This window comes from Daktulosphaira vitifoliae, unplaced genomic scaffold (genome assembly GCF_025091365.1).
Source record: "Daktulosphaira vitifoliae isolate Bord-2020 unplaced genomic scaffold, ASM2509136v1 Scaffold_5, whole genome shotgun sequence".
Lineage (NCBI taxonomy): Eukaryota > Metazoa > Arthropoda > Insecta > Hemiptera > Phylloxeridae > Daktulosphaira > Daktulosphaira vitifoliae.
The window spans coordinates 25,990,926-26,010,515 of NW_026099576.1; the positions used below are offsets into that span (position 1 = coordinate 25,990,926).

General features: G+C 27.8%; 1 long non-coding RNA gene across 2 annotated transcripts; it reads right to left on the reverse strand.

Annotated features, from left to right (window-relative positions):
* LOC126907473 (uncharacterized) lies at nucleotides 1-2,265 on the reverse strand. Of its 2 annotated transcripts, XR_007704544.1 has the most exons (4): nucleotides 1,846-2,264; nucleotides 1,519-1,715; nucleotides 1,274-1,393; nucleotides 1-526 (listed from the first exon to the last, which is right to left on the reverse strand). It is a non-coding gene; the product is annotated as an uncharacterized LOC126907473 (long non-coding RNA). The 2 variants fall into 2 exon arrangements; XR_007704543.1 differs by lacking the exon at nucleotides 1-526 and having other exon boundaries at nucleotides 928-1,393; nucleotides 1,846-2,265.
* Nucleotides 2,266-19,590: the final 17,325 nt, after the last annotated feature.

The window sequence follows — 19,590 nt, forward strand, 5'->3', positions numbered from 1 at the left end:
TAAATTGTAAACAGTTGAAGCATATTTCTAAATTAGAATCAATTGATATCTAATTGAAATCACTGACGTAAAACGCTTCGATGCGTATGAAATATTATCACATAAACCATACATTACGTGACTTTCAACTTTAAAGGTTGATTACTCATACAATTTATTTAGTTTTAAATGTAAATGTTCCTTTGCAATGTAAAACACATACAAATGGGCAATTTTTATCCAAAATTTTATGATTTTTGGCTTTAATTCCTAATAACTCTTATAAATCAAAATTTCAGATAGTTTATGAAAACCATCTAAAACATCAAATACAAGTCATAAATTCAAAAAAGAGATAATATTTTATTTCAATAAATCATGATATATATTATATATTCTGCATAATAATGTATTGAGGCTAACGATACATCAGCCATTAAATATAGATGTAAAATTCGCGATATACTGAATTGAAAAATCAATATATCTTTGTCATTACTAGTAATAATCATTGGATCACATACAGAAGTAAGGTAATGCTTAATCCCTAAAAAAATGAATTTGATTAAAATTAGAGGTATACTAAAAACGTTTTTCAGATTTAAACTATGTTAGGTTATCAAGGTCTCAGCGTAATAGTTGAGCATAAATTTATCAGTGTGATGATAATTAGTATTTTAATAAAAGAAATAAAGAGTGCATTAATCAAGATGGACATTTAAAATTGTTAAACTATTAAATGAATATTATAATTATTTTAGTGTCAAAACTTTGATTTCCTAAAAGAAATAATTATATCATGTGTTCTCTTAATAACACTAGTAAACTAATTTATATAATTTATTATAAAAATATTATACAAAAAGATGAATAACAACTAATAGTTATTACTATAAAAATTCAGTAATTCTTTACTAGCTCGAATAATAGTTTCTATTACGTATTAATATTACACTTTTTGTGGAAATTGTTTGTCAATTTTTTTTTGTTTTTTATTTTTGTTAGCCGTGTTTGACATAAAAAAAACAACCAAATTTTTTTAGTTAGCTTACGTCAATAAAATCTATAATGGATGCCTAAAGAATGATGACAATGTTAGTATTATACATTAATTTGAGAAATATCAAATGAAAAATTAAACACTCATTTAAGTAATTAATAGTCATTATATTTTGAAGGATTGTCTCAATTAATGTTAGTTGGTGTTAAAGACTGATATTTCATACTTCGCCACCTAATTCGGTGTTCCTTGTGCTATTCACTATCCTATTAGATGAAATATACATTTTTATACCTATACAACTGTTGGTTGTTACAATGTATTGTATCAATGTAAAACAAGTTTTTAATAATATGAACAATCGTACGCCTATTTTCAAAGTTGAATGATCGGCCGCCTGCCATAGTGACATGCCTGTTTGGAGTATCAATAAACTTAATTAGTATTTTTTCATAATTATTCAACTTATAAGTTCTAAATTTTAATTTTTCATATCGAAATTAAATTTTTAATACATTAAAATAAAATAAATTACATACACATTCAAGTTAAAAAATATCTACTGTTTGTTATACCAAATAATAATACGAACTGCATGGGAGTGTCACAACTCCTCGTTGAATTATACGATATTTTACAGTTAAGTTTCCTTTGTGTGGATGCACTTTAAACGTAATGACGCAATGTGATGTAATTTCATTCATTTTAAATTCAATGCCTTTGGTTCTGACTACAGCTTTAAAAATTTTAATTTAATTAATAAAAAGTTAGAAGAAACTATTTCAATAATATACAATATAATAATAATCACCTACAAAATTCTAATATTTGTGTTAATTTATTCATAAGTTATTTTAAAAATTTACTTTTTTCCTTAATTTCCTTTTATCTTTAAAAGATTCCATTCGACATTTTTTTTTTTTTTGTCCATATTGAGTAATGGTTGGTTTAAATTTAAACAGTATACTTCTAAATTAACGTAATAATTAAATATTCAGATCAAATGATTATTTTCAGATTTAATAATTTTAAAGTTATTTATAGACAAATAATGTTACAAAAATTATTTGTGGAGACCTGACAGATATTGTTAAATTGTTATTCCACATTAGTACAGCGTTTCATTTGATGAATTATTAAATACAAAATTAATTTTTGGCATGCTGACATTATTTTTAAATCACAAAAGTAATCATCCGCTATACCTTTTTCGACCTGTTATACATTTTTATTTCTAACAAAATAGACTAGTGCACTTTTATGTAATATGCACTTCACGTGAGCAGAAAAATAAATACCTTCCTTTAGCTAGTAATATTATCGCTGTTTTTTTAATATTAGATGGACATGATTACGAAACAAGGTATATGAATGTACAAAATTATATTTCTTCATTACACATTATTATTACAGTTTACAATTATTGTTAACTTTATACTATGATATAGATGAAATTTAACGTTGAAGTATATTTATAAAGATAAATATCGATATATGTTACGATAATACCTTTAGGTTGACAACTGTTATTGTTACAAGAGAAAGTTGCGCGAATTACATGTCCATTGTCTACCCCATAACTTGGTTAATTATATTGTTTCTATTGTCCATAGAATATGAACTACTTGTATAAATAAAGTTTTATCATCTGTTTTACTATCAATATGGCTGATAAATAATATGATAATAAAAACAAAAAAGTATATCTACTCTATATTTGTGGAGGCTCTCATGCCTACGTTTCTAATTTTACAAAACTATAAGGCTAACTGAGTACATAACACTTTTTAAAGTTGTAATTATGTGCATTTATTACTGGTTTTAAATCGATGAAGAATAGTTTTACAGCAGTTATTTAAATTGCCTATTTTAAAAAGTTTATTTCATTTATATATTCAACTAACAAGTTCTATTATATTTTAGTCGTATTAAAAACATAATCGATCTATAAAGGTATTAAACGCGCACTTGGAGGTTAAAAACGCTCCTCTCTGCATAAGTGAAGATATTAGTTTTTTTAATTAACATTTTTATCAGATTTTATAGTGTGCTATCTACTCATTTTTAAAACTCAACTAGTTGTATATAATTAAATATGATACATGTACATAAAAGTATAATGGTGTGCAGTTGCATCAAATAAAACATTGTAGCTCATTTGTATCACGTTTTATTTGACGGTTGATGAACGCAAAACGGCTAAAATCGACCACCGCTTATCTTTTACGGTATCATGTAGTTTTCAGGATGAAAAACTAAATAAAGACGTGCGTGCTATAAAAAAGGAAAATCTTAATTTTCATAGGCAACTCTGTAACGCCATTAAAGGCTATTAAGATTACACACATATTTAAGCCTAATGACTATTACGCAATGCATCAGCATAGTCACTTATTTAACATCACGGTTCGTTATAAAAAATAACATATCAGCTCATAATATTGACAACATAAACTATCCGATTAATTTTAATCTCATACGGCGATTGACGTACCAGTGTGATAGTCACAGATAATTCCAGAGTTTAATGCGAAGTGGATAATCGCATTAATACGGCGGATTTTGTAAAATTTTATTTTACAAAAAGGGCACGAGTTCTGTTGTTTTGAGAAAATGAGTCGAATTCCGTTGTGTGCTGGTCGTAATAAATAAAAACGCGTGTGAACTAAGTCCGTGTGTGCCGCGCTAAACATGTTCCTACACAATGGGGACTCCACTTTGTCCACATCATTCTAAATGCACTACATTTTCTTTCCAAGACCGGTCCTATATTCTTATTTAAATTTCCCCGCACCTCGTGTGTGCACATCGAATTCCGCGGCAAACGCGTTTGTTTTTCTCTATTGTGTGCAACTCAACTTTTAGTTTTCATGTGCATTCCACACACCATGCAAAACTTATAGACAACATGGGAAAGCGTTCTTGGGTTTATTTTTGAAATATCATTTATAGACAACTTATTGTTTTACAGATCGAACGAGTTGAACGTTCAAGGACATCGTTGTAAAAAGCAGTTAGCCATAGTCAACACCATTATTGCCCATGTCTTTTTTTTTATCGGAACATGAATTTTTTTGCACGTCTATGACAAACATTAGCTTTTAGTATAAAATGACAAATTTGTAATTTAAGACTATTACATAAGACGAGAATGTTTGATTCATGACGACTTATATAATCGAAGGGTTCTAGAAAATTATGAACTGTTTTATTTTTGTGCAATGTTACTTTTTGATTCACCTTATCTTCTTATCAATAAATTATTTACAATCTGATTTATTATCGACCATTTGCATAAAATAGAGATTATAATACTCTATTTGTCTTTTAATATTTATGTTTCTTATTTTTCTTATTTATGTTTCATATCATTAATTTTTTTACAGACTTGTGTATTAACATACCAACAAATTGGTGTACGGCATATATCAACGAGTTTTTAATGTCTTGGAAGATTATGAAATTGATATGACTTCATAACTTCAATGAATAAATATTAAAATTGATATTTTATGTTAATTAAAATCGGCGAATACTTTAACGGCTACACTGGCGTAATCATGGGGTATGAGTGTCATATCACACCTCCATTAGAAAAATAATTCTATGGTGAAGATACAATTTTTTTTCGTTTGGACGGAGAGTGAACATTTTTTTATGTATATCCCCCCCCAAGACGAAACCCTAATTCAAATTAGTAAATCACGGCGGGACATTCTGCATATTAAAATAAACTAGTTGATTTTACTAGATTTTTTTCTCAATTTACATTTGGGTAGTTTACTATTAATAGTTTGAATACGCGTAATTTTGATTTTAGGTATGTCTGAAACGTTTTCACTATGGCGTCATTTTATTAATATTATTTTAATAATAAAACCATCAACGCACTCAAAACGATAAATTAATTACATTAAAGTAGCATAATTATGGTAATGATTCAAAAATCTTTGTTCGGTCATATTATATTAGAGTAAAAATATTCATATTATCGTTAATATTTCTACGGATATCCGTCGCTATTGATTTTACATTATGTTTTTCATTAGACGTGCTTGATATTCCGCACACACCTTACATCCTCATATTTCCTGTGTGTATGAGTATTCGTTGGGAACTTACTCTTCACCCTGCACAAGTACGTGCTACAGCATCAAAATTATACCACAATGGGTTTTGAAATCGTTTATTATTTCAGAAATATTTATTGCTATCGTTTCACTGTAGTGTTATTCAACCGGCTTATTAATACCCCAGCCAATACTTGTACTTAAGTAAGTAATCCTAATGTGGGATGAGTTATAGTTAGCTACTGTAGTATTACTGTACTTTTTTTTTACACAGAAAATATACAATTTCGTTCTTTACAATTAAAATATCAAATTTATCATGCCCACGTGATATATGAATGTTTTCGCTAAATTTGGTTTTTTATGGCAATCATAAATATCTTTTATAATAGTTTTATAGACACTAACTTAACATTTTCTTAACATATCGACAGGCAACAGCTGAGAGAATAATAGCACAAACATTTATTTTTTTTAATTGTATTTCATGTTTAATTATGGACCCTAAAATTTTGCCAATAGAACACTTGATGTTACTAAAAATGTTCTCATCTAAAATTGTATTTAATCTAACTGAATTTAAGCATTATATTTTTTTAAATGATATTAATTAGATTTAAATTTTGATTGTTGGACTGAATTATCTCAAGGATTTGTATTTATTTTTTGCAAAAACACAAAATGTTTACCCAAATGAAACTATTATATATTTTATATATATAAAAAAACAATTTTCGAAAAATAATAGCAGTATTTATTTTATATAAAACAATTATATACCCTTACATTTGAAATTATATATTGAAAGAAATAAACGGTATTCTCAGAAATCTTGTATGGCTGTTGTGTAATAATTAACATTGCTTAGTAATCATTGGCCGTATTATTGATTATCTAAGTTTATTTAACAAAAAAGCCACCTACTTACATAGGAGTTCTGATCGTCGACCGTGGAGTACAGTAAACAAAAAAATAACCACCGTCCGACCGTTTTTTCTGAACTCAAGTTATGAAAGAGGTGTATAAATAGTATTTCTTGTAAAAAAATTGTATTGATCCATACATTTTTCAAAAAGTTATAGAAATATAAAGTTAAAAATGTAAAATATAAATTCGAACATTTTAACACAACAATAGCATACGGTAACCATTTTCACCGCGAAGACAAAATAAAGTCCGAATTTTTTTTTTTCATATTAAAGAACATTACATTAGCTTTAATTTAAGATATATATAAAAAAGTCAGTATGTCTGAAACACTTTTAAAAGCTATGTTTAAAAATTAATTTTTTGTCAAAAAGTTGTCATTTTGAATTCCCCTGTGGGCAGGTAAAGGGTCAGAGTTATAAAAAAAATATACAAAATGATAAGTAGATACCTCAAGTATCTCTAAAACAAATTATTTAAATGATTAAAAATGGATTTAAAAAATATAGTAATATTTATGAATTTTTTATGGAATTATTTTCAAAATATTAACCAAACATTGACAAATTTCTTCAATAATAATTTAAATAAACACATGTGTTTGGTTTAAATGGCAATTATATGTTTTTCGCAAAAACGAAATAATATTGTTGAAAAACTAGGACCTTATCAATTGAAAACTTTTTTTTGTGCCTCCTCTACGCAATTATGATTATCTAAGTACGCCCTAGCTGATAAACTTTAAATAGGTTTCATGATATTTTGACGTATTGTTGAGTAGAATTAGTTTAGAGGAGCAAAACAATTATGTGACTGACACAAAAATAATTGAAATACTTTTTGTTTTTTTATCGCTTTTTCAAGTCCATTAATGGTTATAGCACCTTCCCCAAACCTCAAAGGAGGTGGTTTCTTTACCATTGATACTTCGGGACAGGTGGCTAGTTCATCGCCGAAGAGAGGAATGGCTCCAAAACTCCAATTATCAAACTGATCTTTCGCCCGGCAAATGAAGCCGTCCGTGACCAAGTTTCGAATCCAAGGCAGTGTGTTTCAAGCACACTATGTTACCTACCGACTCGGCCACACTGTCTCTCTAAAACTAATAAAAAATAATTTCCTCATCAACACTAACTCATCAAACCTATTAGATAAAAGAAAATTGTTTTTTACTGTATAATGGAATCTTTAATAACTTTTAATCTAGCAAATATTATGTGATATATTTTTTTAATCATTTTTACAATATTGAACTACCTTAAAAGTATAATTTTTATTATTTGTCTCTAATAAGAAAAAATAAATAATAATTTTTTCTTATTTTTTTGAAATTTTAAAATAGCCATTTTTTTCTTTTTTTTTTAAAAAGTTTTCATGGGTCGATAACAACTTTAGGATAAGTACTTATTGAGTTATAAGCTTTTAAATACATAGAGTGGGTATGGAACACGGACGAGTACAACTTACAAATCCAGGCAATATATTTCAGTAAAAATTAAAAAAAAAGTAAAAAATTAAAAATAGTTATTTATAATTGCTATAACATAGTAGAGTATAACGTAATATTATAAGATTAATTTTTCTTTTATCTTATCTTGTTTTAATATATTGAAAAATTTCAAGTTTAATGTAATACAAAAATATATGATCAGATTTTTTATGAAAAATAGTTTTTGTATTTAAGTTATTGAAGTGTACACTAATGGCGTAAGCACTATTTTTTGCATTTATATTTAAGTATTTATTTATCTATAGTTCAATAGAAATACAATTTAAAAATAATAATTTTATGTGAAATTATAAATGGATACACATATAAATTAATAGAATATACACAATTATAATCAATGTTTTATTTCTTGGAAAGTTAATTCATTTTTTTCGTTTAAATTTAAAATATTAATTATTTTTAAAAAATGGCTGTAAAGAATTTAATAATTTCTTCTTTTTTCTTGGCAATTATTTCACACTCGTTTTCTAAAGAAGTATTTTCTTTAGAAAACAAAGTAAAAGCATTGAACGCTAATCTTCTCGAAGAAGGATGGTTGAAATTTAAAGATTCTGCTGCTAAAGATGGTCAATATGAAATACAAGCAAAATATTTTTATTATTCAAATGTAGAACCAATAAAACCAAGAGTCGAACCTGCAACTTTTGATGTATATTTACAGCGTGTTTTAAACATATTAAATTGTAAGTATTCTGCTGTATTAATAATGATATCCGATTGGCTCAAGCAATTATATAACTATTGGAGTAAACAATTTTATTCATATTTAGATTTAGCTTCGGCTAAAGGTCTAATAAAAAATTTAACCGTTAAAATAAATCTGTTTCTTTTACAAATGCAAGATGTAATAGAATTTTATAAAACCTTAGGGAATAATTTACCTATTTATCCTATTGAAAATTCCATAAACATTGCTACAGGATATTTTACCGAAATAAAGGGAAAGAATTATAATGATTTTAATATGGATTGGTTTAAAGATTTTGTTAACACCATATCAACCATCACTAAAAAAGGAATGAATAATGTTTGTACACCTATTGACGATGTAGATTTTGAAAAAAATGACTTTATGAAACAATTAAATTATTTAAAACAATTATGGAATAGTAATTATGCTCTATTTGAAGATTTAATTAGTTATTTTCTGATGAAAATGAATAACTCCATTGAAGAATGTGTCACTTCGTTAGGATTTCATTATTCTACAGAGTTCCAGAAGACGTATATACATTCAAGAATATTATTCATTCTTCAAGGCGACCTATTTACATTGGACGACCCCAAGTAGTTGGGATTGAGGCAAGGAAGAAGAAGAAGACTTCATGGCGAATAAAATAAATTATCAAAAACAGATATATGCTATTATAAATGGACATTAATTTGTTGTAAAAATATACTATATTATATCAAAAAGATCAAAGAATTAATTGTTTATTTGTAATTAAATACTATTTAAGAGCTTAAGACGAATATAATAGATTGTATTTATTAATAAATGACATTATAATGACGCCTATCAATTTTTTTTAGATTTTCGGTACCGTTTAATTTAAGATCAAAATGTTTAACCATTGAATATGTGATTTGTTTTTCATCTTAATTAGTGAATGACAGTTCAGAAAAATAATTTTATATAAAATGTTTTTCTTAGAATTGTTGAAATCTAATTCCGAAGAAATTATAAATTATAAAATATATATTAATAATGGTCAATTTAAATTCAATGAAATGAGATTTTTTATTTTAATTTAAGAATATAAATGCGCATTCTAAGGAGGTAGGATGAGGAATATATAATAGTATAATACATTTTTTTTTATCGCGTTTGCAAACAAAATTTCAATGTTGGTACCAACAATGAAATTGTATGAACCATTTTCTTTTTAAATGAGACTGATAGTTATTTTTAAACAATTATATAAAATCGTTAAAACTTTAATGTATTAAATATTTAAAACAAATGGCTTTAGACACTTTGCTATCCATTATCGGAAATCGGTGGAGAGTGGCGGAAATTGGCATTCCAAATATTTATAAGATTACATGTATTTTTTTAATACAAATATACAATGTGTTTATTCAGAGTACTACCCTTCATTTTTTGTTAAATAATGTTTTTCATATATAGATTATTGTGGTGCATTTTGAAATTTACATGGGAACCTATAATTGTTTTTTACTATTAAATGGGAATGGACTAAATTAAATTTTTATTCAGGTCGGCAACCAGGATTGAAAAACAACTTTTAAATTTATTTTTAGTTATAGGCTAGCGCGATGCGCAACGTAAAAAAAATCGTATTTGTGAGTTATGATAAAAAATTATTAATAAACTGTACCCTACTCCTCATTTTTTTGTAAATCTTTAATTACTGATATCTAATAAAGTAATAATACATAACTGGTTATCGACCTGTGAAAATTCTAATTAGACTATTCTACATTTAAAAATTATCATTTCCTTGGCCTCTATTTCAACTATTTGTAGATTGTCATTAACTTATTCATTTGAACAGACTTATAACGGCTGTTAACCTGGCGCAACTTTATTATAACTGAGGGAACAAAGAAGGTAGCTTTGTGTCAATGTAAAAGTTCCCGTAAGCTACCCATCCGAGAACTAACAGCAAACAGCGCAGCTGAACATCAGCAATAAGGTGGCGGCGAATGAGTGATCCACTGTGCTATACCACGCCCTCTATTCTCCAAACCCTATCCTTAAGAATAATTTTTTCTCACAATAATCTTGATATTTACAATGTATTATAAAAATTGACTAAATTTTAACTTGTACATTTTTATGGAATAATCATTGTTTAACAAAAAATTGAAGGGTAGTATTATTAATATATTACATTGTCATACATAACATCACATACATCAAGTAAAACGTGAAAGGTTAATTCTATAAGACTGTAGTGTTGAGCGGTTTATAAGAGCATAAAGCAGAGAATAAGTGTATCAGAGATAAGATTGTTTAGGTGAATGAGTGAAGTGGCTAAGAAAATAGGAAAAGGAATGAACATATAAAAGCGAGTATAGGTGTACTGTCAATCATGAATAAGATGAGAAAAATGCTAAGCAATTAGCACTACGGGTTTGGCGAACCCGGGGCCCCGAGCCCTGAGATTACCTTAATTGGTTGTTTCAGTTTTGGTCCTCCAGTTTGGGGGTTTGGCGGTGGGCTAACAACTCACTCCAGTAAAAAAACAGTGTTAAGAAACTTACTACTACTAAGCCTCGGAATACAACAGATAATTTGGAAAAAAGAATTGGAACTGGACACAGGAAAATCTGGAATACTTCGATTTGGAACATGGAATATAAGATCCCTGTATAAGCCAGGGGCCCTAAAATGCATTACTGGTATAATTAAAGAATATAAAGTAGATTTAGTAGCCCTCCAAGAAGTAAGATGGCCAGGTTCGGGACATCTTAAATCAGATAACATGACAGTATTTTATAGTGGAAACGATAATGGAAGACACGAGTACGGAGTTGGTTTTATAGTGAAAGAGTGTTTAATAAAAGTAGTAAAAAAATTCGAAGCAGGAAATGATCGATTATGCTATCTAATAATTGATGGGAAGCCTTTTAACATAGCAATAATCAACTGTTATGCACCAACAGAAACGGCAGACAATGATTATAAAGACTCCTTTTATGACAACCTAGAAAGAGTATTCGATCTAATACCTAGAAACTGCGTAAGAATTGTAGTTGGGGATCAAAATGCCCAAGTTGGACGAGAACATGTGTTTAGATATACTATAGGAAAGGAAAGTATGCACAGTGAAAGCAATGATAATGGATTGAGATAAATAAGCTTTGCCTCAACCAAAAGATTAGTAATAAGTAGCACCTAATTCCAACGGAAAGAAATTTACAAACAAACCTGGGTGTCTCCAGACGGAAGAACTAAAAGCCAAATTGACCATATACTTATAGATAAAAGATATAGAACTGTTAGACAAGTAAGAACCTATAGAGGAGCAGATGGAGACACAGACCATTACCTTGTCATAGCATCTTTTAAAATCAAACTGGCTAATAGTTGGAACCAGATAAATGAAATAGTAAAACACGCCTGGAAATAGAGAAAATTAAAGATCACGAAAGAGTCAAAACATACCGACAGAATCTAGATAACGAACTTATGGCAAAATCTCATAATGCAGTGCAAAACATTGATGAAAGATGGAACATAGTTAAAAACTCAATTAACAAATCATCTGAAATATTTAAAAAAGAAAACACATCCCATGTTAATAACTCATGGTTTAATGATCAGTGCAGAGAAGCCATAGAAAAACGCGCAGAAGCAAGAATAAAAATGATACAAGATCCATCTCCTAATAATACATAAGAATTTATTAAAAACAAAAAAGTAGCAAGTAAAATATTGAGACAGGAAAAAAGAGCAGCGGAAAAAGAATTTATCCAAAAAATAGAAGAACATAGGCTCAACCCAAGATTATTCTTTAAAAAATGCAGATCAATAAAGGAAGGTTTTAAAGCTCACACCCGTATTGTCAAGGACCACGATGGAAACTTGATTACGAAGGAAGTTCATCCAAAAGTTTCAAAAGCACTTTGAGAATATTTTAGACATTGACCACGATGATACGAATGAAGATGAATGTGTGATGTATCATACGGCACAACCTCTCCTTGAGGAACCAAGCCATAAAGAAGTCTAGGATCTTATCGGGATTTTAAAAAACAACAAAGCCCCCGGAGAGTATAATATTAATTCTGAGTTATTAAAGATCGGTACTAAAAAACTTGTAAATAAAATACATGGACTTTTAAAAGAAATATGGAATACCAATCGTATACCTGAAGATTGGAAAACAGCCATCATTTGTCTACTTTTCAAGAAGGGTGATCCCATAGACACAGGTAATTATAGGGGAATCGCACTATTAGACTCCTGCTACAAAATTCTATCCCTGACGATACTACTAAGGTTGGAAGTATACTCCAAAGATATAATTGGAGACTATCAAACTGAATTTAAAAGAGGAAAGTCCATCTCTGACCATATATTCACTATAAGGCAAATAATGGAAAAATTTTATGAATTTGGAAAGGATATCCACATGTGTTTTATAGATTTCAGACAGGCATACGACAGTATTAATCGAGAGAAACTGTGGATGACACTAGAGGATTTTGGAATCCCAAAAAAACTTATCCATCTGATAAGAGAATGCTACACACATACCTTGTGCAAGGTAAAGTTTGGTAACGGTTTATCGGAGATCTTTGAAGTTAAAACTGGCCTTAAACAGGGTGATGCACTATCGCCTGTTCTTTTTAATTTGGCGCTTGAAAAGGTGGTCAGGTCAATGCCAATGAGTCAAGACATGGAGATTCTGTTCAAAAGTACGCTCCTTGCCTATGCAGACGACATAGTTATTATAGGAAATACCCGACAAGAAGTAGCGACAAGAACAAATGATTTAATTAAAGCAGCAAAGGCAATGGGCCTGGAAGTAAACCAGGGCAAAACAAAATATTTAGTAATGACGAGAGAAACAAGGGACAATTCTCACCTAGTAGTTGAAAACTATACTTTTCAACAAGTGAGTGATTTTAAATATCTTGGGGTAAGCATAAACCAACTAAATAATATGCACAACGAAATTAAAATAAGGATATCTGCCGCTAACAAGGGTTACTATGCTTTAGAAAAATTGTTCAAATCAAAACTTCTTTCTAGACGATCAAAGGAACGACTATACTCAAGCTTCCTACGGCCAGTGTTAACATATGCGTGTGAAACATGGTCAACAACTAAAGGAGATGAGGAAAAAATGGCTTGTTTTGAAAGAAAAGTACTCAGAAGGATATATGGACCTATTTTAGAAAATGAAGTGTACAGAAGAAGAACTAATAGAGAAATACAACAAATTTATCGAAAACCTGGTATTAACGCTTTCCTCATGAGCAAACGAATTGAGTGGGCTGGGCATGTATGGAGGTCAAATGGAATTTTAAAGACAGCACTAGAGGGAAAAATAAATGGGAAAAGACCTAGGGGCCGCCCAAGACAGCGCTGGATAGACAGGGTCAATGATGATCTTAACAAATGCAACCAGGAAGTGACGATAGCAGACAGTGTTGATAGAGATAGGTGGAGGAATGTAGTAGATTCAGCGAAAGTCCTTCAAGGACTGTAAAAGCTGAAGAAGAAGAAAAAGAAGGGCAGTTATGAAAATAGTTGTAAAGGAAGAAGAAATGGAAGATTTTTTTTTTTTTTTATGTCTGTTGCCACTTTTTCTCAGCTCTCACTGGACCGATTTCTTTCAACAATACGTCAAAAGATCAAAAATTGTATCTAGTTGAAGACATTACCCTTAAAAATTGAAAAAATTTTCCTCGTTCCCCGCAAATGAGGGAAATATCCAAAAAAATTACAAATTTAAAAATCGGTAAATTTTGTCATTTTTTTCACTTTTTTTTCTAAAAACTTTTTCAAAAATAAAGAAATTAACATAATTTTTTTTATACTAAAACCTTAGATATTTCCCTTACATTTGATATCATTTTTCTGAAAATCTAACACTTAACCTGCTCATTGGGGGGGATTTAAAATAGCAACTTTTTTCAAAAACTAACTTTTCAACTTAATTTTTGAAAATGTTCCGGAAATACTGCGTCCTTTAAACATATATCAAATTAAAGCTTATTTTATGTACTACAAAATGAAAAAAAAAAAATTTGTCCCGACACTTTATCTTCTACATGTAAACGGCTGCCGTAGTTAAAAAAGCGCTATTTTTGTGTTACAATTTTCGATTTTCAATTTTAAATTTTCAACTTAAAAATGCTATAACTTTTCGAAAAATGTTATTATCAGCACAAATTTTTTTTTTTCTAAATACATTATAAGTACATCTTTCATTTGACATACTTTTTATTAAAATTTCCCCATATATAGGGGGCGTTCAAAACTTGAAACATTGTATAAAAAATAGAACTTTTTCAACTTAACTTTTGAAAGTGTTCCGGAAATACTGCGTCCTTTAAATAAATGTCAAATTAAAGCTTATGTCATGTACTACAAAATTAAAAAATTAATTTGTCCCGACGACCTATCTTCTATGCGCAAATGACTACCGTATTCAAAAATTTGCTATTTTTGTGTTAAAATTCTGGGTTTTGTATTTTATTTTATTTTAAAATACCTGACTAGGGGAGTACAGATTTTCATAAATATTATATAAATTAAAATTAATATAGCATAGAAAGTTAAACTTATTTAAATTTGTTTGCTTCTTTTAAGTCGAGAAAAATATCTTTGAAATTTGAACTAACTTAAATACCCAATTTTTTCAATTGTCAGTAGCAAAGTACGATTGCCGAGTTAGTAAAACTTGTGTTTTACACGATTGGGGTATGAGGTTCCAACCCACGTATGACAATAAATTTTTTGCATTTTTTCTTAATTCTTTTTAAGTTAGTATAAATTTTTAACTCGTTTAGATTCAATAACTTCAATAAAGATCAATGATCCCATCACTTTAGTCGCCCCTTGCAAGATAAAATTTCTTATTCGTATTAAAATTATTTTACTATATTTTAAGTTTTAGCTTCGATGCAAAGCCGAGAAGATGTTTTTTTGTGAATATCATTTATTTTCTCTGCTCTAACTTGACCTACTTTTTTCAACGATACGTCCAATGACTACAATTCGTATCTAGTTGAAGATATTACTCTCAAAAATTGAAAAAAAAATTCTAATTTATCAATTAAACAGTTAGTTATTACATCGTCTCCATAAAGACAATTAAAATCATTAATTTCTAATGTTTTCAAAATATTTATTAACGAATGAAGTTTGATATGATAGGTTTCAACTACAAAATTAAATCATTTTACTTTGTAATTTAATATTTTTTTACTCTATTTGTGTGTGCTACTACTAGACTATAATATTACAATTTTTTTTTGTAACATGTTGCTATATAAATCATTTCTAAAAAAAATGATTGTTTTTTCTCCTGAATTAACAATGGATTTTTACAATTATAATCAAATTTTATAGTACGCTATTGAGTAGATCTTTTTAACAACTTTATTTTGATTGGTTCATTTAGTTAAAGTAAATCATTAAAATTAATTAAATTCTGAAAATTTCAATTGCAGAATCTTTTCAAACAACAAAAGTTACTAGGAAATTAACACTATTACTCCTATTTAAGTTATCTATTACCATAAAAATGCAAAAAAATATTGAGCTTTTCTGATAAATTTACAATAAATAGTAATTATAAAACTTTCTGACTGCATATTGATCTTAACGATACAATTTTTTTAATTGTCATAAAATTTTCTATTTAATTATGTCAATGTCAAACTTACCAATTGAGCTAAAAGTTATGGTAAAATAAATTTTTTTTTTTTATTATAAACATTTACAACAATCAACTTTAAACGATTAACAAAATAGGTTAAATATGTCATTTTCCTTATTTTTAACTTATTAATAATCAAATTAATATTAAATATTATATCAAATCAGTATTAATTTAAAACAATTTTTTTTGTTCTTAATTATTTTTTTTTATATGTAAAAACTATTTTTTAATAATATTAAAACTTAGAAGTTATAGAAAAAGTCTAATTGCACATTTTAAAACATCGCGAAAAGTTGATTTAGAATAGTATATTTTTGTTTCTGATGGAAGTTCCTTGTAGTCCAGTGTATAAAACTTATAACTTTGTTAATTGTTATAACTTTATCAAAAATGACCAAATCAGTATATTTTTTTTTATTTAGATGCATGTCTTTATCTATCATTTGGTTTTTTTTATAAATCTAACCCTTTACCTGCCCACAAGAGGGATTCAAAATATTAACTTTTTTTTTTTTAGTTAAAGTAAATCATTAAAATTAATTCAGTTCTGGATATTTCAATAGTAGAATCTTTTTAAATATCAAAAATTACTTAGAAATGATTACTATGATTTCTATTTAAGTGTTCTATTACGATAAAAATGCAAAAAATAATGAGTTTTTCTGATAAATTTACAATAAATAATAATTATAAAACTTTCTGACTGCATATTAATCTTAAAAATAACATTGTTTTAATTCTCATAAAATTTTCTATTTAATGATTCATTCTAGTCAACGAAGGAGTAATTTTGCAGAATAGCAGAAAAAATTCCCAACAAACTTTTTTTTTTTTTGTTTTAATTAGGCAATTGGTGGATTATTCCAAAAGCAACATCAACTCTTATTTCTTTAATTATATCATGATTAGTAGTTCTTTGATTTTAAAATATAATATTTGAATATATACTAATTATAATTATTAAATTTAGTATGAAATTGATATTTAATATTGTAATTTAAACGGAGAAATTATAAAAATAATAAAGAAGTTATATTTTGCTTTACTTTTACGTGTATAAAAATTTAAAGGGCTTGATACAATAATTTTCAATAAAAACTGTTTGTTACTATAAAAAAATGCACTGGACTACAAGGAACTTTCATCAGAAGCAAAAATATACTTTTCTAAATCAACTTTTCGCGTTGTTTTCAAATCTGCAAGTAGACTATTTCTATCACTTCTAATTTTTTATATTATTACTAATTATATATATAAAATAATAATTAAAAGAAAAAAAAATTTGTTTTCAAATTATTACTGATTTGATTTTTAATATGTTAAAAATAATCAGTCCAAATTTTCAATTTTAACCTATTTTTTTGGTTCTTTAAAGTTGATGAAAAATTTTTGATAAAGATTTATGAAAGTTTATAGTAAAATAAATTGAATATATTACCATAACTTTTAGCTCAATTACAAGTTTAAAATTGACATCTAGGCCAGTCAACAAAGGAAAAATTGCGGAAAAAATTTTGTTTTTTTAAAAGTTGAATTAAAATATGTATAATGACATACTAATAGTCCTCAAGATTGGAATTGAGCTTTTTTTTTAAATCCTCGCAAAAGTTCAAAAATATGAGCTTTCTTAATTTTCTCAAAAAAAAATATTTAACTTACAAAAAAAAGTTTCGCACAAAAGTTGTTTAAAAGACAATTATAAATAAAAATATAATCTTATATTTTTTCATTTAAACAAATATTTTTCGAGTTACATTACATTTAATATGAGTAATAAAATTTATATTCCATTTTTTTCATTTTACGGTTACTTTTTATCATGTTATACTTACATTAGACACAATGTTATAAATGCATATGTGTGTATGTGTGAGTTTATTTATTTATTGTATCATTAAAGTGTAGTGTATATTGAGATACAACCGATAGAGTAGGTAATTGATTTGACGCTATATTATTTAAACCCAACTAAACGCTAAATTGTACATTCCGAAATAACAATCATATTATGTCAATTGCCACCGGAATATCTGGTAATATTTTTCTTTTTCTTTGCCTTAATCCCAACTACTTGGGGTCGGGCACCCTTATCCTAAGATTCCACTTGACACGATCTCCCACATCTTCTACGCTCACATCAGCTGTCCTCAAATCGCATTCAATAGCATCCCTCCATCTCTTTTTTGGTCTTCCTCTATCTCTTCTTCCTTCAACATTCATTTCTATAACTGTTCTTACAGCTTTCGATTCTTCTTTCCTCATACCATGACTAAACAATCTAAGTCTATTTTCTGTCATCTTATCCACGATTGACGCAACACCTATACTTCCTCTTATATGCTCGTTCCTTATCCTATCTTCTCTAGTCACTCCACTCATCCAACTAAGCATTCTCATCTCTGCTACACTTATTCTCTGCTCTACTTTCTTATCAACCGCCCAACACTATTAACCATACATCATAGCTGGCCTCACAATTTCATACTAAATTTAAAAACTATAATTAGTATTTATTCATATATTATATTTTAAAATCAAAGAACTACTAATCAGGATATAATTAAAGAAATAAGAGTTCATGTTGCTTTTAAAATATTTCACCAATTTCTCTAAAGGAAACACTATCTACAGATTTGCATCGAAGCGTTTCTTATGATAGTGATTTTAATCACTGTCAGATATCATCTATACTTGTCCCATCTATGCCTCGTCCATACTGTGCCTCGACCCCACTGTGCTACCGTTTTTTGCTTAATATTCATCCAAAATTACAATGTTTAATAAATAATTTGCCCATCGAATTAATATCAAGTGGTAGGGGTGCAGCTCCATAGCCTCCTGTCTACCACTGGGGTAAATCATTGTGGTAAATAACTCTTAGAATTATTTTCTAAAATTTTACTTGGGATTTCTTTTGAACACCCCATAGTATTGGGTGTTAGTATGTATTTAGCGCTGATAACAATATTGTAACATTGTTCCCGAAATACGTATCTGCGCTTCTTTAGTTGATTTGTGGTCTTATGGATCAAATATTTTTTTTTTATTTTCTTGTTTTAAGTTAATATTTTAAACATACTTTTAATTTTAAATAATATTAGCCGCAAGTGATCAATTCTTATCATATTTATTTATTTCTACGGAAAATGTCCAATTTNGATCAATTCTTATCATATTTATTTATTTCTACGGAAAATGTCCAATTTACAATAATTCAATAATAACAATGATATGACATAATATAATATAATACAATTTAATTTAAATAATAATTTAAACTTAATACAAATATAATAAATTCTATAAATTACAAATAATACTAAAATAATAATAATAATAATGATCAATGAAATCATTGACCATTTCCTACTATTTTTTAGAAGATTAAGGTCTATAAAATAAATCATTCTTTCAAGTACAGTAATTATTGACTTTGAAATTTAATTGGCCTAATATGTAAGAGTCGTCAATCTCATTGTTTAATAATTTGGAAAAAAAGGCGTGACGTGATAAATTTCTACGAGATTTTAAAGTACCTAAGCTTAATAACTTTAAAATTTGATTGTAACCAGAGTGAGGAGTTCTTGAGTATTACATTTAAAACATATAAATTTGAGGACGATATTTTCTACTTTTTCAAGTTGATTGTTATGTCCTGTATTGTTATGGCTCCAAATTAATGGGGCGTATTCTAATAAGGAACGTACTAAAGAAGTATACAAACTTTAAATACCA